We start from the raw sequence: 23,924 nt of genomic DNA, 5'->3' as shown, positions 1-23,924 counted from the left end.
ACTCTGAAAATGTTCACAGAGTGGAAATGTTTAATTTTGTGAAGGTGTGCCAAAAATGATTTATAAAAATGGCTTCAAATTAAAGACTGGATCTTATGCTAAAATGAGTAGTAAGAAACTGAGATGTGGTATCTACTGACCTGGTCTTTCATCAGTCCTATTTAATTTACCTCAGTGAAAAGAGGGGATGGGACTTATATACATGAGTACCTACTCAGTTCCACTATTTCATGAAATTTACCCCTTTCATGTAGATACTGGTATCCTGATTTGAAAAATTTTTAAAAATCCAAATGATTTTGAGTTCCATTCTTGCCCAACATCACCGAGCTGGTTAGGTACAGAAGATTCAAGACTAGAATCCAGTTGAGTCTGACTTCTAAACACTCCCTCTTCACCATCCAGGATGCCATACAATTGGGGGATATTGACTGTGCTCTCTGTTCTCGAAGCACATTTCCAACTATTAGTCCACCGACTTGACTTTCATGGCTTGGCCATTACTGTTCTGGGGGGAAAAATCATTTTCTGGGGAAAAGTATATTGCTATACAGAGACTATGAGATTGGAATTGGGAGACATGAATTCTAGTCCTGTGATCTTTCCATTAAAGAGCCCTGTGATTTGAGAGCTCCACCTTTCTCGATCTTAGTTTCTTCCTCCATCAAATAAAAGATGTGAGAGCCTATCATCTCTTGAGTCTATTCCAGCACTGTTCCACTGCTAAGTGCTTCCCCAGAACCCTGTACTTCCCCATTAGAGATCATGTCGCCTGTATTATGATTATATGCCAGAAGCAGTGATGTCCTGTTTGACTCAGCATTCCCCAACCACGAGCCCAGGGCCTGGCAAATAGTAGACGATCAATAAATATTTGTTGAATAAATAGATGAGGGAATGAAGTCTATTCACTTTTGTGTATAAAACACTACTTCTTTATTTTATTTTTCAACTGACCAAAGAGTGATCTTTGAAATTGTAAAAAATACTTCTAATTTTGCTCATGAGAAGTAAAAATAGGTTAATGATAGATTTAAGGACTACCATACTCTAAATATCAGCATGGATTTTAAAGAGGACTTTCCTTTATTCAAGGTTCAAGATAAGCAGAGTTAACTCAAATTTTTAAAATACGAGATGTACTTTAAAGTGTAAAATGGTCATTTTAGGTGGCCATTGTAATTCAGCTTTTAAAGCTTGGTAACTGAGCCATCCTGGTGAACCTTCTGTGTGAATGAAACCTCGCTTAATCGGCTTTTCCTACACTATTTCATCCTGGGAAAGAAAAGCAGTAGCTAAGCCAGAAGCGAGCAGGATAACAAAAAAGGAAGTCTGCGGCCAAAGCAACAGAACTACTTTTTTTTTTTTTTATCCTTTCACTTGTGTTTGTGAAGGAGAAGTAAGAAACATAATTTTTTGTCTTTGTTTAGACATTGGACAATACAAATCACAAGAACATATATTTTTGACATACTATTTTTTGGTGTTCTTTGGAATTTGGACCCTAATTAAAAAATATGTGTTTCCTAGCCCTTCTTACTGTGAAAATGCTTGGCAATATAAACAGATGCACTGGTTGGCTTTTAATTCTGACACCAGACTGTCTGAAATAATAGCTCTAAGAAAGTGTGAATTCTTTCGTTCCTCAAGCTTTAATTATAAGTACTTAATTTGTTTCTCTTTCTATCGCTGACTATCCTACCAATCTGGTTTATTTCTCATCTGGCAAAACATGGTGCACCTTAGAAGCCCCTCATTTTGAAAAGTTTATTCTGCCTCGGAAGACAGAAACAAGCTAAAAGTTTGAGTTATTTTCATTCTCCAGGGCACGTCACTGTAATTTAACAATTAAGATATTAAGTGATGTTCTAAAAATTTCGGTAATATAGGCCTGTAAGATGACAGAATGAGGATCTTGATAAGCAGTTTGAAAACACTGAATATTTCTCATAAAAGTTGATTTGTCATTTGAAAAGTGAGCCAAGTTAATAGGTCACTAACTCATCTTGACCTTTCACAGTCAAAGATATTCCTCACTTTCTGTGTCCACCGTTTTTTACACCTCATCTCCAATTTGCTGCCACAATGTTTTTTAGCTGTGGGACTGACTGTGATGATACTGATTTCTGTAATTAGATGAGATACCACATATGGCACATTAGCCAAAAAATTCATCAGGTACTGAGAGTAGGGATGTCTTGGAAGAATCACTAAGTCTGATCTTCCTGAACATTGTCGTATTTCCACTTTTAACACTTCATTATGTAGAGATGTGTTTTTATGTTCTAAGGGCAAAAATAAAATCAATGAAAGGCAAATCATCGTTGGAACTCATGAGAAACGTAATGAAGAAAGGCTCATGCTTTTCCTTCCAATTGGTTTCTTTCCAAGTCTATCTCTATCTATGTATTTACATTCCGAGATACTTTCACCAATTATTTCGGACTCTACTACTAAAGATGTTTGTATCCTCATTGTATATATGCTGGAAAGAATGACTATGGCTAAAATATAATGAGATTTATATTAGGAATTGTTAAGCCCTATATTTTTATTATCTCATTTTAATCCCCATAACAATCCTTTAAGGTATTATTATTATTATTAGCTTCATTTTAGAGGTGAGGAAATTGAGATTTAGTGTGGCTAAGTAACTTACCCAAGAACACAGAACCAGGAGGCTGTGGGAGCAGAGATTTGACCCCAGGAGGGCCAGAATGTTTCGTGATGTCCCTGCTGCTGCTTGTCATTACAGCTATTAATACACCTAATGCTTTACACACATTCCTTCCTAAAAGGATTTTAGGAATCCTTCCTGAAGGATGCACCCTGTTTATTCCTTCCTAAAAACCCTTAACATGGGGAATATTATACCCATTTTACAGATGGAGAAACTGAAACTCTGATAAAGTAATTTGCCCAAGCTCACTTGTTTCATAAGTAGTGGAGAGAAGCTTAGAATTGAAGTCTTGCCTGATTTCAATAACGTGCTCAAAACCTTCATCCTAAACTGCAGAATAATAACATTTGTTTAAGGCTTTAGAGTTTATTACCGAAATATAGTAGACAGCAAAAAAAAAAAAAAAAAAAAAAAAAATTCTTCAGGGTACAATGACTGAATAAACTATCTTAGATGTCAGAAAGATTAGAGAGAAGGGTAAGGGCCAATGACGTGTATTGCTGTTTTTGACATTTTTACAACAGTAATGAAAAGGAGTCTTGGGGGACATGTATTTCCCGTGGTAAAAGCAGAGCCTGGGGATTTGGGCTCCTGGATCATCTTTACAACTCTCTTTTACAGGACACATCATTTAACTCGTTTGCCTCCAATTAATCTGCCCCCAAATTACGTTGGCCATGATCATATCTCTTCAGAAACATTGGGGAAAACACACGGTGAGACTCTCTTGATCTTTTTTGCAAAAATGCAAGTATTTCTTTGTCCATTTTTTCCTCTTTCCCATAAGTAGAAAATTTGTTTATGTGGAATTAGATTTTTGAGAATATGACGTCTCCGTGGCCCTTGGATTCCATGACACGCTTTGGGGCAATAGCTTGGACAGCAATGATAGCTTCTAAGTTGTTTCCTGTTTTTCTTGGTCTCCTTGCAATCCTTGCCAGAGCTTCCCTCCTTCTCTGCCGCATTAGTAATGCAAAATGAAATTCATTGTGCCCATTATATCTGTTAAATGGTTTCCATTTTAACTTGAGAAAAATGTATTGACGTTCATGTGTTTGGCATGGAAAATGTGTATATCTATCGAAGATAGCAACTTGTCTGTTGGAATTACAGTGCATTATGTATAATGCTGCTTTTAGCTGTGCATGTACATTTCCTGGAATCTTATTGTGTCAGAGCTTGGAAAGTTTACACAAGCATTGGTAATCTAATTTTTGTCTGGTGGGTGGCTGTGGAAATATGGAGTATTTGAGAAAGCAAATGTCTTGGCCATCTGTGCCAGGGAGTGGTTTGGTGGCAGGGGTGTCTAGTCAGGTGGGGTAAAAAGCATCCATCAAAAAAAGGTTTTAAAAATATTGCCCCAGGCCTAACCTAAATATTAATTTCCCAAGAGCAGAAAGATATAACAGTTATTGTGACATGGTTTTTAGCACATTTCTGGTTATTCTTTTTAGGAGTTCTGATTGTAAGGTTGAGGAATCTGTTTTATCTTTCTCCTGCCTCTTAACAGTAATCCTCCTCTAGACTACATTGTTTCCTATGCCTTTTGTCTTCTGCAGACATGAGTCTTTGGCTCATGAACATCTTGTTAAGGTCTGTTGAGGATTAGGGGCTGTGACACAATTTTCTTGCTGAGTCTTTTTATTGGGGATTTTTCAGTTGGTTTGTCTTGGAGGTCTTTGAAATGTCTTCTATCAAGCAATGATTTTCATTTTTCTTTGTTCTCCTCAAAATTGGGGTTATATTCTGCTCAACTGTTCCTGGGGTCTAGGTAATGAATTGTATTATTTAATAGGCGAGTGTGAAATTCTGCGTGCAGCTGCTGTACTGCTCTGTCTCTCAGAGTTGCTTAAATCTCACTGCACTGCTGCTGAACTGTGATGTCGTTTTTTGTTTTTTAGCTTGAAGTGTATTTCCGTCATCCATCTAAAGTAGGATTTCTTAACTTCGGCACTATTGTCATTTGGGGCTGAGTAATTCTTGGTTTGGGGAGCTTGTCCTGTGCGTTGTGCAATGCATAGCAGTGTCTCTGGCCTCTACTCATCAGATGGCAGTAGCACCTTCCCTCTGTGTCTCCAGGTGTTCCTAATGTCCCTAGGGGTGGGGAGTGGGGGATGAAATCATCCCGTTTGAGAATCACTGATCTAAAGCAAGGTTGAAAGACAAGGTTGGTGCAATGTAAAGGAATTTCCATAAAAAGCAGTGAACTCAAGCAATGTAATGACAATGCTGAGAGAGCTTTGTGTCTTGGAGGATACGTGGAGGAACTGTATCACGCATCCCTGGAGAAAATACTGCCATAATTGTCTATAGTTTTAGACTGAGTAATGGAGGAGGTAAGGGTCACCTTTTAACTGCTTTCCTTCTGATCTGCTAATTATCTCCCCACCCTGCGATGCCTTTTATCTCGGCTCTGCGAAACTGGACTCACATAAGGAAGATTCTAATTCTTCGAAGATTTTCTACCTTAACTACTTTTCTACCCTAACCTCCCTGCTCTTCTGTTTCCCTCACTGGTTTCCTTTGGCTCAAATGGGATCATGGTGCCCATTTATTTCTTTAATCCATTTCACCACCTAATAGTACATTCTCTTCTGAGGATGAATTTTAACAAGATGCTGTCTACTCATAATACACTTCAGTAAAGAACTAATGTTTACCATGATGAGTATCCTCTGTTCCGACTGAAAAGCAGAGATGCCATTGACCACTGCCGTATAGACTTTTTCATGTTGAACTTTTTCTCAATGCCTCTTTGAGTGAGTTCCATCTATTATATTTAATGGCAATCTTATGGGCCTGTCAAAAGGGCTTCTTCTTGCTACTGAAATTGCAATTAAGATAACAGGCAAACGAATGAAGTAATCAAATGCATCTGATGATAATATGGAGATTATTTTTTATTTTTTTTTAATGCTACAAAAGCTGTGGAGGTATGCTAACAAATCTATTTGATCAATATATGGGATGTAAAAAGAAGAGGAGACAAGATTGACTGATGAATAAAATGAAACTGACACAAACAGGCTGACAGCCAGCTGTAAGTCTCTTTAGGGCAAATGCAATTAACTTAGAATAATAGACTCAAATTTGATGGTTAGAAATGCATTTTTATTAACAATCACAGGCTGAATCATTATGCTCTTATGAATAAAATGGTACTTATATTTTGTGCATGTGTGTGCATGCATATATAAATACATATACATATGTCTCTGTACGTATATATCCATGCCTCTCACATTCCTATGTGCTCTGCTTACAATTTGGGTGGAAAAGTTGATTTCTAGAATAATGTACTTTAAAAAGGAAATTCATTCATAAATTGTCTCCAGGACTATAAATTCTGAATATTCTCCCAAATTACGTATATAAAAATCACGCTACTTATCTGGTGCTATTAGACATGAAGCCAGTGAGCCCTGGTCCCAGAACTGCTGGTCCTTTGGGGACTGGAATTGCAATCAGGGATTTACAGATTTCATTTTGAAGAGGAGAAGTCATTACTAGAAACCTAAGCTCATTTCCTCTCCTTTAATAGCTATTTTAAATCATTCATTTAGAAAATACATTAACTATTTAGGGTACTTGCAATGCATTTCTCTTGGCGTTAAGTCTGCATTTTTTAAAGAGTTTTCTTTTCTAAAATTATTTCAAAAGAAGATGAGAATTAGGAAAAAGAAGACCAAATGACTTTTTGGTGGTATAAAATTACTTTTGCATAAAATTTTCCTCTCTCATCACCTAAGAGGAAACAACTTAAAACTTTAACAAAATATTAGAATAGTATTAGCAAACTCCTTGAATGCCAAAGAGATGAAAAAAAAAAGTGTGTGACCCTTGGAAAATTACAAACTGGACTTTGAATATAATTAAGAAATGGCATATGGTCGACAGCCTGTTTAAATGAATTTGTTAATAATTTAAAGAGAAAACAGTTTTAATTCTGTAGTGTTTACTTAACATTGATTCCAACCTTAACCAGTAATTGGGTAATAAAAGGAAAAAAGATTATCGTAAAAAATAAGTAACTTTATAGTGGAAATAAGTAACTCAGAATGTGGAGTCTTGCATAAGACAGCAAATTGCTTTCTATATGTATTTTTTTTCAAATGCAAAATAAAGCTCCCTGAGTTTTGTAATTGCTATTCTTCAAAAGGACATCATGAAGGTTGACAATTTAAAATGTACTCTTCCTGTCATCATCCAATTTTTTTAAATGCCTACTGATGGTGTTAAAAACAATCTCCACCGAGGAGGGCTGCCATTGCCAATTTAGGACACTGGCTTTGTTATTAGCGTAGGCATTTTAGGTGATCCTCTTGCTCTTCCCGCCTGCTTTGTTCTTTTGATATGGCAGGGAACTGAAATTGACAACAGCCTCCATTTATATAACAATAACTTGCATTGTTAAATATATATGTGTAGATAGACAGATAGAGAGTTCTTTTATTCCCCAAAGATATCAAAGTTCACTACACACCCTGAAAAAACCCACAGAAATATGCAGATGCTTCTGGGGTGAACCATGGCAACTATTTAAAAGCATAAAGTATTGACAGCCTCGAGATTCTTGAAATAGTTCATAGTCATTTTAAATTTTCAATATTTTTATCCCTTTAGAAAATTTCTGTTTTCTTCAGGAGGAGGAGAGGATAAAGGTCACACTTTGTGACTTGTGCGATAAACCAGAAGCGTTTAGGAAAGAAGCTGGGAATATAATTGTCTAAGTCTACAAGCTTAGGAAACCTTTCTGCTGTATACACAAGGCTGAGGAGGCTGCTTTCTATCTCAGTCATCGTGTGATCCATTGCATCCATTAAAACAACAGAGAGTGACCTCAAAGTGGGGAGTCTGAGGACTGGATGGGCACCACTATAAACAGAGTTACCAGATTTACTAAATAGAAGTACAGACTCCTCAGTGAAATTGCAATTTCAGATAAATGACACATAAGTTTTTAGTATGAGTATGTCCTATGCGATGTGTGGGATAGACAATACTGAAAATGACAAAAGCCTACATTTATATTAAAATATGTGGGATATTCTTAATACTAAAAAATTAAACATCATTTATCTGATATTTAAATTTAACTGGTATTCTCTATTAAAATTTGGCAATCCTAACTATAAAAGCAAGGCTTAGTGTACTGTTTAGAAAGTAGGTTACAATTGGGGTAAAGAAAGTTTTTAGGAAAAAAATAGAACTTTATTTTTTGTTATCCTTAAAACAACATTGCCATCTTAAAGATTTGTAAATCTCTTTTTCTCGCAGAATAGTAACTCACAATATTATGTTTAGATGTGACTCTTTGCTCAACAATTCATGATTATAGGTCTCGAACAGAATATTCTTGAACAATATAAGGTTTGGGTCACAGCATAATAATCCATGGATGTCTGTCTGTCTCCCTGACTGCCCATGAAGGATAGAGAATTTTTTAAAAATTTATTTTCCGGAATACCAGATATGGTGCCAAACAGATGGTGGGAACTCAACCCGTGTTACTTGAATGAATTTATTTTCTGATCATTGAATTTATTTTCTCTTCTTTCCCTGACTTTTTGTCATTTCTCTCCATTTTCAGACATAATGATAATATTCCCCTCTATAGTTTCATTTCCATTTCAAGATATTCTTCAGCATGCACGAGATAAAATTTGACACCCTCTTGGCAGTAAGGTAGAGGCAGTATTTCTCTGGCAGCATTTCTTACAGGGCTGGGACTAGTTTAGGTTTAGATGGTTGAGGGTGACTCTCCTAGAGTTGGGGAGAATTAGTGAAGTATTATTTTTTAGCCTACCAGGAAAGTAGGATTATAGAAACATTTAACTTAAGATCGTCAACTGTACCCTTGGGCACTTCATATGTATTCTTACTTGTGTAACGTACGTTATCTATTATATGAATGTATTAAGAGTTTTCTTGGAAGACTTTAAATTTATAGAATTTTTATCTTAGGCACTGTACCAACTTTTGAACCACTGACCCAAGCTGAAACTCCATTGTGTTAGAATTTTAATATGTAAGATTATATCTGTCTTAAAACTCAGAATTTTATGACCTTTTAATAGAAAAAGTAAGTCTTTTTATCCCCATCATCATTGCCATTGGTTTTGTTCCTGTTGTATACATGCTATGGGAGTTTGCCAAGGAAATACGAAGGAGGAGGGGTGAGGGTAGCAAGAAGCAGAATGAGATAGAACCTTAAGGAAGAGTCAAGGTTACAAACACACAAAGTGAGATTACAGTCATCAAGAAAACAGAAACTAGAAGTATTCAAAGAACACAAAAATAACGTCAAATTTTTTTTCTCTTAAGTTGTAAGTTTCTATTTTCTGTGGTAAAGAGTTGCTTACTCTACTTTTAGATTATATTAGACATTACATTAACAAACGAAGTAAAATTTTCAGTCAAGATGATCAAAATGAAAGTTCAAACAAGTCAATTTAATCCATATTTTTTATTATTTGGAGGGCAGGGAGGAGAGTGGTAGAGGAGATGGGCTAACATTTATTGAGTACCTACTACTTTCAGGCTCTATGCCCAGCAGTGGGAATACTAAACCGTAATCTCTGACCTCAGGACTCTTTGACTCATAGTCTAATGGGAGAGACACACAAAGGAAGTAAATGATTGTAATGCATTGTAGTTAAGTGCTATAAAGACAGTATATTGTACTGCCACGGTCCCATGTAGAATGTTATCAACCTTCTAAAGAGATTGGGGGAATGTCTTCACAGGGGAGATAACACTCGAGTTGGGTTCTGAAGGAATTTATCAAGTGGACAAAAAAGCATTTTATGTAGAGGGTATAACAATTGCCAAAGCATTGAGTCATGAAGCAGCATTAGAAGCAGACTGATTCGATTGGAGTGTAAGGTTCAGGGTAGAAAGAATTCCAGGAAATGGGACTTGAGAAATCCACATAACTCAGAACTTGGAGGCCCCATATATCATAGAAAGGAGAATTTAAAGCAGGAAAATACATGGTCAAATTTAGAAAGAGAATGCTGGCAGCAGATTGGAAGGGACAAGAGCAATGTTTGGGCTCTTGCAATCAATGGTTCAGACAGGAGGTAATGAAGGCTTAAACAAGATATCCATTCAAAATTGGAGATGGACAGGATGCAACAAATTCGAAAGTTAATGAACCAAAGAATTCAAGAGCTGAACATTCTGGAGAGTGGTGATAAACCTGGTTAGTGTATAACAGGATCGTATTGAGTAGGCTGCCATGTGTGATGTGTTTGCTGATGGTGGCCTGTATGACTCAGATGAAAGGAAATCAAGAGAAAGAAAGCAAATTAACTTTGTTGATGGTAAATCAACTTAGAAGGAAATGGGCTGGGTTGTTTTACAAACATTATTCCAATTGATGACTTCACAGCCATCTTTTCTTCCTGTGAATTTTATCCCAGTTACCTGAAGAAGAAACTGAAGCTCAGAGACGCTATGTGGGATGTAATAAGTTCATAGAGCCAGAAAACTACAACGCGGATGTCTGTACTCAAGTTGGTCTAGCCACAACATCTCTGATCTTTCCTTTAAATTTCAAAGCCTCAGACTGACTTCGGACAGATGTGCGTGTTTGTACCAAGTTGAACAGAGATTTAAGTAATCTATCCAAAGGTATGAAGTAGGTTTCAAGAGCTTTGTGTCTTTAACATTTCCTAACCAATTCGAGAGGACAGAACTAGATTCATTCATTCATTCCCTCAAGATTTCTTTTCTGCCTTCTTTCTTATTTGAGTCAAAATTTAGAGCTACCTCAGGCTTTCATGTCTAAGGGAGGAAACTTAGCATGCTGTGAAAGTATGAACACTGGTTTGGATGAAATTTAGCAGAAACTAACAGATGCCGCCATTGTTGTGACCACCATGTCCCAGGAGAAAAGGGAGCAGAAAATAATTAAATTTCTATTTATTCCCTTATATCTTCTGTGTTCTGATTAATCATCCTTTTCCCTCTCTCCATCAGGGCTGTCCCTGTAGGTCTAAGTGAATTTTTTCCTGAAATATATCATTGCAGGTGCCCCTACTGTGAAAATGGAAAGAAATGTAATGTTTTTGGCCATGGGAGAGCTGCCAAGCCCAGAGTACCAGTGTGATGAGAGTCATCCTCCCTTTATTCCTCCCTTTCCCTTTTTTGGATGTTGATGAGACACTAGCGTGGCATGAAGCCTGTTTGCTCCTTGCTGTATTTATTTTGTTAAGATTAGAGTTGCTAAGATACGGTAGTTATTTCAAATGGTAACCGCTGATGCCAGTGGTCATAAAATAAAGAACTAAAATTCCTTTATTTGCTAACTCTAATGAAAAACATTCTTGAGGAGGCGAGGGAGTTTTCTGGCAAAAAAGTGAACAGTATGCCAAGTGGCCTATGTTATAGCACATAGTTAGATCCACTGATCCAGCTGATGTTGAGCTATTTTGGTTTAAAATCTAGGGAGAACTTCTAGTTTCAAGTTGCTTATTAAGTTATTGTTTTTAAACAAAGGGCATGGTCAGGTTGTGCAAATTTTATGTCCCCTCTTCCATTTACTGGTTTAAGCCAAGGGATTTCTTTTACAATCTGTTCTAGTTATTTTTCTCTGTTCAATAAATATTTTGAGAGATTTGGAGTTTCAACACTTTCTCGCAACTTCTTGAGTCAGGCCTCTTAATTCTTGAGTTTGGGATTCTTGATTCTTCTCATCTTGTGTAGCTAAAGTCTGAAATCTCTCTCATTGTACTTATTAATTCTATTCTCTTAGTATATAATTTTTAAATTACTTATAACTTTATTGGTGTCAATGACGCCTTTTTAGGTAATTGAGAAGAGGCCACACCCTATGTTTCAGATTTTATTGTTATTGACAAGAAAACATTCTGTATTTTTATTCATAATGAATCATTTTTTAAAAACTCAGAATGTTTTCCAAATTTCAATCAACTCCAGGACATTCCTTTGAGCTTGTAGGTAAATATTTTCAACTAATACTTAAAAGAAAAACCATTAAACTATTTGGGCGGAAAAATAGTCTCTGAGCGGCCAGTTTGGCAAAAGTTTGTTCTGTGAATATGTGTAATTTCAAATTACTGTATGTTTTTGTTTCACAAAAATTTCCAGCGTCCCCAGAACACTTCAAATACTAATATCCAGAGTTTCCACTGGCAATCCTTTGTTTGTCCTGGAAGCATCTTGCAATCTGGGACCAAGAAAATATTGTGTTCCCTTTGGATTTATAGACATAAACATATGTATTTTTCTTCAGCACACTGTTCTTTTCAGGGGAAGCCAGGTTTAGTGGGCAGATTGTCAAATAATAAGAAGACTTCATCAAAACTATATAGCACATTTGGCTAAAAAAGTGATCTTTGATAAAATTTAGTCTATTTAGAGAAAGATAAACCATAAAATAATGATATGTGCCGGTGTGATCTGATTAAAAGTAATATTTGTGAAATCACTGTTTAAATACCTTTCCAGAGACGCTTAGAGACTACGCTGTACACTATTGAATTGTATTCATTAAGCCAAACTTGTAATACCCAGTGGAGCCTTATTCCACAACAAGCCTGTGGTTAATTGTAATTCCATTAGAGAAATTGCAAAAAGGTGGTTTCTGCCCACATCTTTGGAGACAAAGTGACTCCTCAGGTTCTGTGGTTATTGCTGTCTCAGGATTTTGAGATGCCAGTGCTTTGTAGAGTTTCACTTCTACCATCTGCATTCTTAGAACTTCATGTCCAGAAGGTAAAGTGATTTACCACAGCCTTCAGTCTTCATATTCTATGTTGGGAGTTCATCTTAGCCGTAATAAGGGCACTGTGTGAATTTCGTTTGATCTGACTGTGCATAGTGAGGTCTAGGATTACAGGTATACTAGGTCTCTGTCTACTTGCATATAATAGAGTGTATATTAGATTAATTTATTAGTCTAAAATTTTCACTCACCAAAATAGCATTTTACTTGCACACTCTTGCTCTGGCTCATGATGGGTGGAGAACACATCCTTGCTACTTTTGGGAGAGTTTAACGTTGTGACTTGACTTGGCCAAGATCAAGAATATGATGAGAGCAATCTACCTGCAGATGTGGGCTCCTGCCCTTTGCGTTGAGAATAACATGCCTAGATAGTTGCTAGTCCAAGAAAGATGAGGGACATGTAGGGCAGACCTGGACCCAATCTGCAATTTCCAGCTAAGACCTACTGCACCCAGCCTAGATTAGCCAAATTGCAACTGACTCATAGATATGCAAGTAAGAAATAAATGCTGTTGTCACTTGCCATTGAAATCTGGGGTGGTTTGTTAGACAGTATTTTTATGGCAATATCTGACTGATACAGTGTGCCAATTCTAGTTCCTTAACCGGAGTCTTCAAAATAGCATTCTGCGTAGGTTAGGAGGTGCTGATCTAAAGGGTGACATCTTTTCTGTTCTTAATTAAGTCTTTTGGTTCTATGCTAGCTTTGAAGCTGCAATTTGACTTCAGCTCATATAGACTTGATTTGATTCAATGAAGTTATGTGTCATATGTAATTGATCAATCTTCAAACCTGTTACTTGGTGAAAGAGAACAAAATAGAAGGTTTTTGCAAACTTGAAATAATTTTGGAAATGGAAATACACATAGTCTGAGTGGAATTCTTACCCAATATATCCCTTAGGCTTAAAGTAAAGTAAAATATTACATGCTGTGATTTTCCATTTGGATATGGTGGGTCATGCTAATGTCACGTAAACCTTTCACAAGTGCCACCTCATTTACATCAATGAATAACCTTCTTTTGATGGGTAGAGCGGGGAGCGAGTCTCAACTGAGGATATAAGCTGTTATAGTAATATCTGTCAAATGGATTATTGAGCTAAGTAGTTCCCTTAAGACGGGTTAGAGAGTAATAGGTTAGACTCATGATTCCAAGGTTATCATCTCAAAAGTTAAACAAAGCCAGGCAAACAACATAAATCAATAAAGTGGGCCAGCTAATAGGAATGAGACATCCACGGTAAACTGGAGAACATGTGTCACACTTATAGGAGGGAGCTATTTGCCTCCAACTGGCTTTGTTGTGTAGGCACTGTATTGCCTTTCATTTATTCAAAAAAAATGTTTGGAACACCTGTTACATGCCTAGCACTGTTCTAGATTCTGTGGATACAACAACAGAAAAACCAAACAGAAATCTTCATAGAGTTAACATTCTGTTCATGAAACACACCATAAAAAAAATGAAAGTAAAATGAAAAATATTTTAAGTTGTGCTAAGTGCTAAGGAGAAGAAATATAGCAGAAAAGCAAGACGTGATATTTTAGAAAGGGTAGCAGGGTAGATCCTTACTGAAATATTTTAGTAAAGACCTGAGTGAAGTGGTAAAGTGAGCATGTGGACAGGAAAGATCATGTCATTCGTCGGGAACAGAAAGTGCAAAGATTCGGAGGTAGGTGTATGTGTGGTGGCCAATGGGAAGGTCAGTGTGGAAGGAGCTGAATAGATAAAGGTGAGTGCGACATGAAAGGTTGTCGCATACCCAGAGCCTTGACTGCTGTAAGTGGGAGAGGGCAAGGATTATCTGTCCACCTTATTTCCACATTGAAACTGTTTCATCCAGACCTTGAACTCTGAACACGAAACATCCAACAAGACCATGTCATAACCCATTTAGAGGAGTCTGAAACTCTTGCATCAAGTAAACCTAAGGGAAAAATTCTGTTCTAGGAGATAAAAATATTTAAATATATTAAAAATGTACAATCACATCTAAAAACAAAACAAAATAAAATCCAGAAGCTTTTCTATGATCATCATTGGTATAATATAGCTAGTTCAGCAGAATAAAAAAAAAAAGGGTTAACAAATGCAGAAATAAGGTTAATTATGAATCTATATAGTTTGATTTAAATAACAGTTATTTAGTAGGCATATTTATATTTTTAATATTCTTTTCAGAACACTACATTTTTTGGGTAATTGTACATAACAAAACCAAGTTCCAATTACAAAAAAATTGTATGCTAAATAGTAATGATAAAACATTAGTGTCAATTGCATGATTTTAACAGCTATAAAGTCGGTACTTGAATTCTGTTGAATTTAATGGATAAATTAAAGCCATATTTTAAGACTACTTAAAAGAATCTTTTTTAAAAAAGACTCAACCCCAAACATTCTAAAATTGCTTATTTTTATTCAATCTTGTGCAATTATTCTCAATTATTATTTTGTTTTATACGTTTTACGTTATTATAAACAGATGTGAGTACAAACTGAAATAACATAATCCATCTTAGATACAAAGGATATAAAAGCAAAAATAAACTTTTTGGGGGCTTTCCTTCCCCTGAACATTGGGAAAAATTACTTTTCACTTAGAAGACTTTTGGAATAATAAATACAAGTCTGTTTTCCCTAATAGGTGGCAGAGATAGTTGCGCTTAATAACCAAAAAGTGGAAATAAGTTTTCTTCTAAAAAATAAGGATTATCAAGAAGTCCATTACTTAAGTTAATTATAGTGGTGGAAACAGGTAGTTTTTTTCTCAAGATTATCAAATGAAAATGAGAAGTCCTACTGTCACTCAACCACCCCAGCTCAATGGGGTGACCAGTCACCTCTCATAGAGATTAAAGTGTGGGTAGTTTCTTGCGTATTCTTCTATACATGATTTATGCATATAATAGCACCCCTGCTTTTATTTAAAAAGTGAGAGCTTATTATATGCAATAGTTTTTCTTTTTCTTTTTTTCTACTTTAACATTTCTCTTTAATAATTTCATAATATTCCTATGCATGTGACCGGTAATAGACTTAGGGCATTTATATTGTTTCCTATAATTTTATAGTAATAATTTTTGGAATGAGTCGGGAACCAACTTGAAGAAGTGAGAAGCGCAGATGAAAGATATGGATCAATTAACGGTGCATAGTTCAGTTAGTGAAAATAACAAGCAAGCGAAGTTCTTAAACCAGGCTGATCCCTTAGTATCGAGGAAGTTATTGTGAGATATGTCATTACGAGAAAATTAAAAGGAATTTAAAATACATATTAATAAACGACAGCATAAAAAGTAGAGTGTACTAATGACTGATAATTTTCTTTTTTTAGTAAAACAAAACTATGAAAAATATTTTGTAATGTTATAGGCATCACAAGTACACAAATAAAGGGGCCAAAGATGAATCTGGGCTGTTCTTGACATTTGGTTCGTGATAAGCAGGAATAAGTCCGTTGGTTCTGTGATTCGGGAGTCTGTAAGCAGCCTGTTCCTCAACTGTGCTTCATGTTCTCTCTAAACACTGGGAATTAGGGACAACGCATAGCAACTGAAGGAAGCCTCTGTCAGCTTTGAAAAATACTTTAACTCCTTGGTTATGTCTAGATTGTGGAGCCTGAGAATTTTATGCAAAAAAACTTAATTATCTAGAGAATTAGTACAATTTGTAAATTACACTCAAAATCAGGATCTACCTTCTCCTCTCTCTCTATTAGAATAGAACCAATTTAAGGTGTGAAAAGGGTAACCGAAATTCTTTTTTTGTACAAATAATAATAATATATCAAAAATTCAGGGTTCCCGGTAATGGTGCAAAAACTAACAAAGTCAAAGAATTTTATCTATTAGTTTCCCCATGATAAGGAATAATTCTTTATGACAGGTACTTGCAATTCAGATGGAAATGTTAAGACCTTAATTATATTATAAACTGTTGCTAGTGAAAATAAAGTCACTTTCTTGGAATCAAGATAACATGTATCTATGTTTCAGGTTCTCTGAGTCATACATAGATGTGTATATCTATGTATCTATGTTCCAGATTCTCTGAGTCATACAGAAATGTACCCATAATTTGAGGGACATGGTTTGGCCTTTTTACCAACACTCCCTGTGATGATCTATTGTGTAAACTAATTTCTAAGGTTTCTGTAAGATGGAATGCTGACTGTAAACAGTAACTATTAAAAGCTTATGTTACCAATTCTAATTTAGGGAGGTATATTCACTCTTTGAGAATCTCAGGACCCAGTTGTTCAGTTAGTTCTTCTAAGTGTTGTATATTGGAACGCTAGTGACATTAAAGAAATTAGTATAATATTGGAAAATCTATGCCACTTTCTGTTCCATCAGTAAAATAAATAATGCATTATACAGGAAAGCCTAAGGTTATAAGATATGCCCCTCCTTTTCTAGAAGTGTGGAGAAGCAACGGAAATGGTCAAATGATAATATATTGGTCTTCTCGTTTATTCTGACTGTGAGAAATTCCCCTTTTAATAATTTACGTCCAAATTAAGAGCTTCTCAACATGTTTAACATAATAATACTACAATTCAATGTAGACAGGCTATTTCCTCTATGTTGGTAAATAGAAGCTTAAATAAACTTCTTTAGATGGATACTCGCGATTTTAGCAGATGCTTTTAATTCCCTGGAAGTGGATTAAAATTTGTCCTCACTGTGAAGCCCAAGAAAAGCCACACTTTGTGGGCTAAGCAAAGTCCACAAAGAGAGGAGGGCAAGATCAGTGGTAGGAAAAATATCTAGTCAATATAAAGTTCAGAGGTTTGATGATGAAAATCAAATAGAACATAGATCTATGAAAAAAGAAAGAGACTATTTGTACAGTGTTTATGGAAGTGTAAATCAGCACAACTTTTCTAGAAAGCAATTTGACAACATATGTCATGATTATTATAGAGGACTCGATTGCCTATCCTTTTGTCCAGTGCCTTTCATTCCAGTACTTTTCGTCCATATTGGAAAGGGGTTTCTTTGGCAAATTCTTTCCACTTCCTGAAAACCTGTTATATCTAGTCCCTCAGGCAGTTCAAGGATAGACTTCTTTGGGAATTTTTTGATGGAGCTAACAGGGAAAACTCTCTTCCTTTTGGATTATGAACTTTAAACAGTTACGGTTTAGGAATGTCAGTGGTCATTTTTCCTCTTGGAGAGAACCTGTTTGAGGCAGGAGAGAATATGAGCAAGAGGCAAAAAAAAAAAAGGAGAATCATAGACAGGAGGGCTGTAAGATGGAGGGAGAGAGAAAGAGAGAATTGGAAAATAAATTTGAAGTCAATGCCATTTACAATAGCATCAAAAACTGTTAAATACCGAGGAATAAATTTAAGGACATACGTGTAAGATATGTGCGCTAAAACCTACCAAACAACTGATTTTTGACAAAGATGCCAGGTTAATTCAATGAACGAAATGAATAGTCTTCTCAACAATTGGTACTAGAACATCTGGCTATTCATATGGACAAATTAAAAAAATCCTAACTTTCATCTAACATCATGCACAAAAAATTAACTTTAAGTGGATCTAAATGTAAATGCAAAAACTGTTCTTTTCTAGAATAAAGAAAAAGTCTTTGCCACTTGAATGTTAGAGTTGGCAAAGATTTCTCAGGACACTAAAAGGATGAACCATAAAAAAATTAATAAATTGGGCTTATCAAAATTAAAATATCTGCTCTTTAAAAGACATCATTAAGAAAATTTAAAAAGTCATATGTGGAGAAAATATTTACAGTACACTTATTGGACAGATAACTTCATTTGAGAATACCACACACACATACACATCTATATGCACACACAGATACTCATAAACTCTGGATGCAGCCATAACTCCAGATCAATCCCTAGACTATCCGGTCATACAAGCCAGTAGAGTCTCATCTTTAAGTTAGTACGATCTGAGTTTCTCTCAACTGCGGATGGAGAGTACTGATTGGCACAATCTTTTGAAATATTCATACGCTCTAACCCAGCTCTCACACTGCTGGAAATTTATTGAAAGGGAAAAGAAACTATGCAGTCGAAGCTTTATGTATGAGTATGTATCGAAGCATGTTTTAAATATTGAAAACTCTAAAATTATATAAATAGCCATCACTAGGGAACCTTACAATAAAATGTTATTTATGCAATAAAATATAAAACTGGAGAGAAACACACAAAAATGCTGACAGTAGGTGATGGCTATAGATAATTTCTTTCTTTAAATTTTTAAGGGCATACTCTAATGGTGAACCTGTTATTTTTATAATTAAATTTTATGTGTAAAATTGAGAAACAACTAAAAAGGTAAAGAAAGCTACAAGAGATCTAATAGAGAAAGATCCTGAAGTTAGCGTTAACTAACTAGAGCAAGATAATGCACGTATCAGGTCAGTCCCTACTTAAAATTGACCGGTGGCGCCCAGTAGTTCTCAGTTTGTATTCAAATGTCCCAGGATGGCAGACAAGATCCTTTATTATGTGGCCCTTTGTCCAAGGGCTCTACAGCCTCAGCTCTAGCCATTTCCCAGGATGCATTCTATTCGTAGTCAATGTTAGAAACCTAAAAGAAAGAGTAAGGGTTGGAACTTCACGTTGTCATTCAAGAACAACTGACCTGTATCAGTCTAAATAAAGCAATCAGTTGTCTTCCACTCAGGTCTTGGTCATGTTGGAAGAAAATGGAAGCACTTGAAGGGCAGGGACCTGTCTGCTCGATTCATGGCTGTCTCTGAAATTAGAGCTGAGCAGGGTTTTCTAGATTACCCCTCTCCTAGCTAATTTTTATTTGCTCCTCCAGATTCACTTTCTACCCTTTTCCAACCATCTCTGTGTAGTGAGAGTCTGATGTGAATGGACTGCACTGGTACACTCTTGTATTAGATTCTTGTGGCTGCCATAACAAGGGACCACAAACTAGGTGGCATAAAATAACCAAGATTGATTGTCTCACAGTTCTGGAGGCTGGAAATCCAAAATCAAGGTGTCAGCAGAGGCATGCTCCCTCTGAAACCTATAGAGGAATCCTTCCTTTCCTCTTCCTAGATTCTAGTGGCTTGCAATCTTGGGCACTCTTTGACTTGCTGTTGTGTAACTCATCTCTGTCTGTCATCATATGGCATTCTCTCTGTATGTCTCTGTGTCTTCATGGCCATCTTCTCATAAGGAGACCAATCATATTGGATTTAGGGACCCATTCTGCTCCAGTGTGACTTCATCTTACTAATTACATCTGCATGTTCCTGTCTCCAAATAAGGTCACATTCTGAGGTTCTGGGGACTAAACCTTCAACATGTCTTTGGGGGGACACAAATGAACTCATACCAGTTTCCTTGCCTTTCATCTTCTGATTGTGTTAAGGCAATGGCAAGGAGTTCCTATCATGAGATTAGAGGGTGGGAGGAGAGAAATGTCTTGGTATTTTATTTATTCCTCAATATTCTTCCTTTCAGGTTCACCGGGGGCAGCATCCCTCTGTGAAGGGTCATAGCCTCTGTCAGACCACCATCTCTATACAGCTGCTCTCTCCAGATGCAGCACCTGGGGGGCCCATAACTGCTGCCTCCCCTTTCACTTTCAGATGTAAAGATGCTAATGACTTTCTTCCCTATTTTTGCTAGCTCCAAGGTACTGAGCTCTCTTGTTGGTTTCCCTGACATCTGCCTACACTTTTGAAAATAGTCCATCTATAAAACTCTCTTCCAGTTAGAGAATGTGCCATCTTTTTACTGCTGGAAACCCGACTGATAATACTCCCATTTGATGGATAAACCAAATCCAGAGGAGAGAAGTAATTTTCTCAAGGTGATAACATTTGCAGAACTTGCAGACCCCAGATTTTTTGAAAAATTTCCTTTAGTACCAAACAGACCTTGCAGAAGGAGTTACTCAAACGGTAAGAATATAGGCACTTCAGTGCTGGATTTAAAGTTTAATTCCATCAATTCTGGATAAAAGCACAGAAATCAGATGTCCATAAGCAGAAAATATTGTATTTCAGTTTAGTTCTCTTTTGCCTTGTCTGATATTTACTCAAAGACTTGGAGTGGTCAAAGCTTTGAATCATTCACAAGAGTCAGTGCTAGATTTTTAAAATCAAAGGCATGACTATTGCTCTTAAGGAGTCAGTGCACTGTAGCTTTTTCCTGACTGCTCTGTTGGCTTGTCCCTTCTTCCTCATATTCTAACATCTATGCTTCAGAAACAGTGCATGTGGAATACACATCTGCTAGATCAGAAACCTCAGCAACTTCACTCTCTCTCACCTGTGGCCTCTCAGCATCTCAGTTGCAACTTCCCTTGATGGTTGTGACTGTATTTTCCTTGCTTCATTCTCTACCTCCTGACTGTTAATGTAGATTTGAATCTTCTTTTCTGGGTATTGACCCCATCATCACCCCTAATACTTTGTAATTGTTATACTCATGCACCCAGGATGTACAGAGACTGGATAAGATAGTGGTTAAAAGCATAGGCACTGGAGTCAGACAAACCTTTGAGCCCTGTGACCTTGGAACGTATCTAACCTCTCAAAGGCCTATTTTCCTTCATCTGGGTGGCAGAGAAATAATACCCCTTCCAGTGTTGCTGTGAGGATTAATGAGATGCTGCATGTAAAGTCCTCAGCACGGTCTTTGGTACATAGAGGAGTTCAGTGAATGAAAGCTGTTGACATAAACTGGTGTTGAATGGACTTTCTTCACATTCAATAATTTTTGCTTTCAATACAACCATTAAACAAAGATGAAAGAGCAAGAGCCAAATGAGGAAAGATTGGGAATCAATAGATGTACAAGTAACTTTAGAGTGAAAATAGGCACTGGACTTGGAATAAAATTTAACTCTGAGATTCCTGGGAGCCAAAGCAAAATGGAAAATAATGCGTTGTTAAAACTCATCATCTGATAAAGTAAGTCATGATGAGGAAAAAAATCTAAGTGGAGTATAACTTGAAAAGCATAATGGAAAATGTCTTCAACAAAATCTCTTTAAAAGATGTGAAAACATTCTTAATAGGTCTCTTTCTTTAAAAAGAAATAAGACACCTTTAGTAAATGCAGAGGGGTTTATCATGGGGGATGGTTTAGGGGGACCTGGAAGGCCATTTCATTTGGGCCTTATTTATTGTCAAATAATTTAAAAGTTATTTCTTTATAAGTTTTGTGTAACATACGTAAAGATGTACTGCCAGATGCAAAACAAATAATCATTCACTCTGCAGTTTTATACTTGTGTCACGTAACTGGACTTTATGATTTGTGCATGCATTATGCTTATCCTGCTTGAGGTTATTTGACATTCTTCGGTCTGTGGCTTTATACTTTTTATTAAATTTGGAAAATCTTTAGTCATTATTTCTTTAAATATATTTTTTTCTGTCTCTCACCTGTCTCCTCTTTTTGTAAACTCCAATTACACGTTAGACTGCTTGATATTGTCCAATAGGTCAATAATGCTCTGTTTTTGTTTTCAATATTTTTTCTCTGTGCTTTGCTTTGAATAGTGTCTGTTGCTATTTCTTCAAGTTCACTGCTATTTTTTGTCTTCAGTGTCTAATCTGCTGTTAATTACATTGGTGAAAATTTTTATCTTAGGCATTGTATTTTTCACCTCTAGAAATTCCATTTGGTTTACTTTTATTTTAATCACCTCCCTTCTTATTACATTTGTGTCTTCCTTTACATCTTTGATCATAAAAGCAAATTTATAATAATTGTTTTAACATCCTTGACTGTAAAAACCTATCATATTTGTTATTTATGGTTCTGTTTCTAATAAGCTGATATTTCCTTCTGGTTATGGATCACATTTTCCTGCTTCTTTGAATGTCTACTAATTTTTATTTTATGCTGGACATTGTAAATTTTATGTTATTGAGTGCTGGATATTTTTATACACCACTAGGTGTGTTAGACTTGTTCTAGTGGCAATTAAAATTAATTGTGATCAACATAATTCTTCCAAGTTTTACTTTTAAGTTCTTTTAGGGTAGGCCTATAGTAATATTGACTCTAGGGTTAATTTAGCCCTTCTTCTACGATGTGACCCTTCTGGAATCTCTCCTGAATGTCCGTGTAGTCACAGAAGTTTTTCCACTTTGGCTGATGAGAATTCAAGTAATTCTCAGCCCAAAGTAATGTCTGGAAAATGTTTGGCCTTCAGATCTTTGGTAATTGCTCTTTCCCAGGAAGTTTGTCGTGCTTAGGCTCATCGGGTTTCATCCTGCTATAGAAGGTATGCCTCGAGGGACTTGTATGCAAATTTCTCAAATATTTCTCTGCATAGCTTCCTCCTTTTGGGCTCTCTGCCCTGCAAATCCTATCCTATTTGGCCTCCCCAGTCTTCAGTCTCTAGCTCTTCAGCTCAATGACATTACCTGGCTCTATTTGGGTTCCGCTTTCTATACCACAGTCCAGAAATTACCCCCAGGCAGAAGGTCTGGGTGATGGTAGGATTCACTTTGTTTCCTTTCTCTCAGGGATCACAGTCATGCAATTCCTATCATCCGATATCTACAATAGTTATTTCCTACGTTTTGTCCAGTTTTCTAGTTGTTAATATTAGGTGGAAGGATGATTCAGATTCTCCTATTCCCTCATGTCTGAAAGCAATAAGTTCATTTTGAATTATTATTTCTTTAAAAATTCTCTAATTATCATGTGGCTAGCACAATCATTTTGCATTTTATCTTTTTGCATGAAGCCTTACTTTGAAATGATTAAAAATATAAATATTTAAAATGCAGCATAGATTTTGCAACAAGGTCTTGGTATTTCTTCATTTTTTAAAATATACAGATTGCTTCCGGAAAAATGGGAATGGCTTGAGCCTCTCCTGACCTCCCTTGACTTCTAAAAGGCTTTGCTATTGTCAGGGGGATACTAGTTGTTTCCCTTGTTCAGTTTATTTTGGTCATTTTCTGCAGGACCTCATCATCTTTATATTAGCAATCTGCTTTTGTTTAATCTTCCAAGCGTGTATTTGTTTTTCAGGGACCATCTCACAGCAACCAGGCTCATTAGGTGAATGTCTAAGAGCTGAATATCACTTTTTCACAGAACAACCACAAAAATCTAAGTGCCTGAGTCCACATGACCAGTGCCTTCTCTCCCTGTGGGAGAGGCAACCTGAAGACTCATTGGTGAGCACGGAATTTGAACAAAGTGAGTTAGGTGAATCAAATAGTTGCTGGCATCGGACTATACATTCCATCACTCATCTATGCAACAAATATTTACTAAACACCTACAATATGACATTTACTTTGCTAAAGACTCACTTTGTTAAATGCAGTGAGCAAGGCAAATACAGTCCCTTGCTCTCAGAGTTCTCAGGAAAACATTAGACAGGGAGTAATAGCATGTGATAAATCTTTTGATAGGGAAAGTACAAGGAGCTGTGGGAACTCTTGGGGGTTGTGTATCCAGTGAGAAATTAAAGTAGGCTAGAATTCAGGTAAGACTCTCCGGG

The 23,924-nt window shown here is 36.3% G+C and overlaps 1 protein-coding gene across 3 annotated transcripts in view; it reads right to left on the bottom strand.

The window, feature by feature from the left end:
* The window catches only part of MDFIC2 (MyoD family inhibitor domain containing 2), a 101,477-nt gene that overhangs the window by 40,108 nt on the left and 37,445 nt on the right, over positions 1–23,924 (bottom strand). The gene's annotated exons all lie outside the window — the stretch shown is intronic.

This window comes from Equus przewalskii, chromosome 15 (assembly GCF_037783145.1).
Source record: "Equus przewalskii isolate Varuska chromosome 15, EquPr2, whole genome shotgun sequence".
Lineage (NCBI taxonomy): Eukaryota > Metazoa > Chordata > Mammalia > Perissodactyla > Equidae > Equus > Equus przewalskii.
Note: the sequence above shows the minus strand (reverse complement) of the source record. Positions and strands in the feature narration are given on the sequence as shown.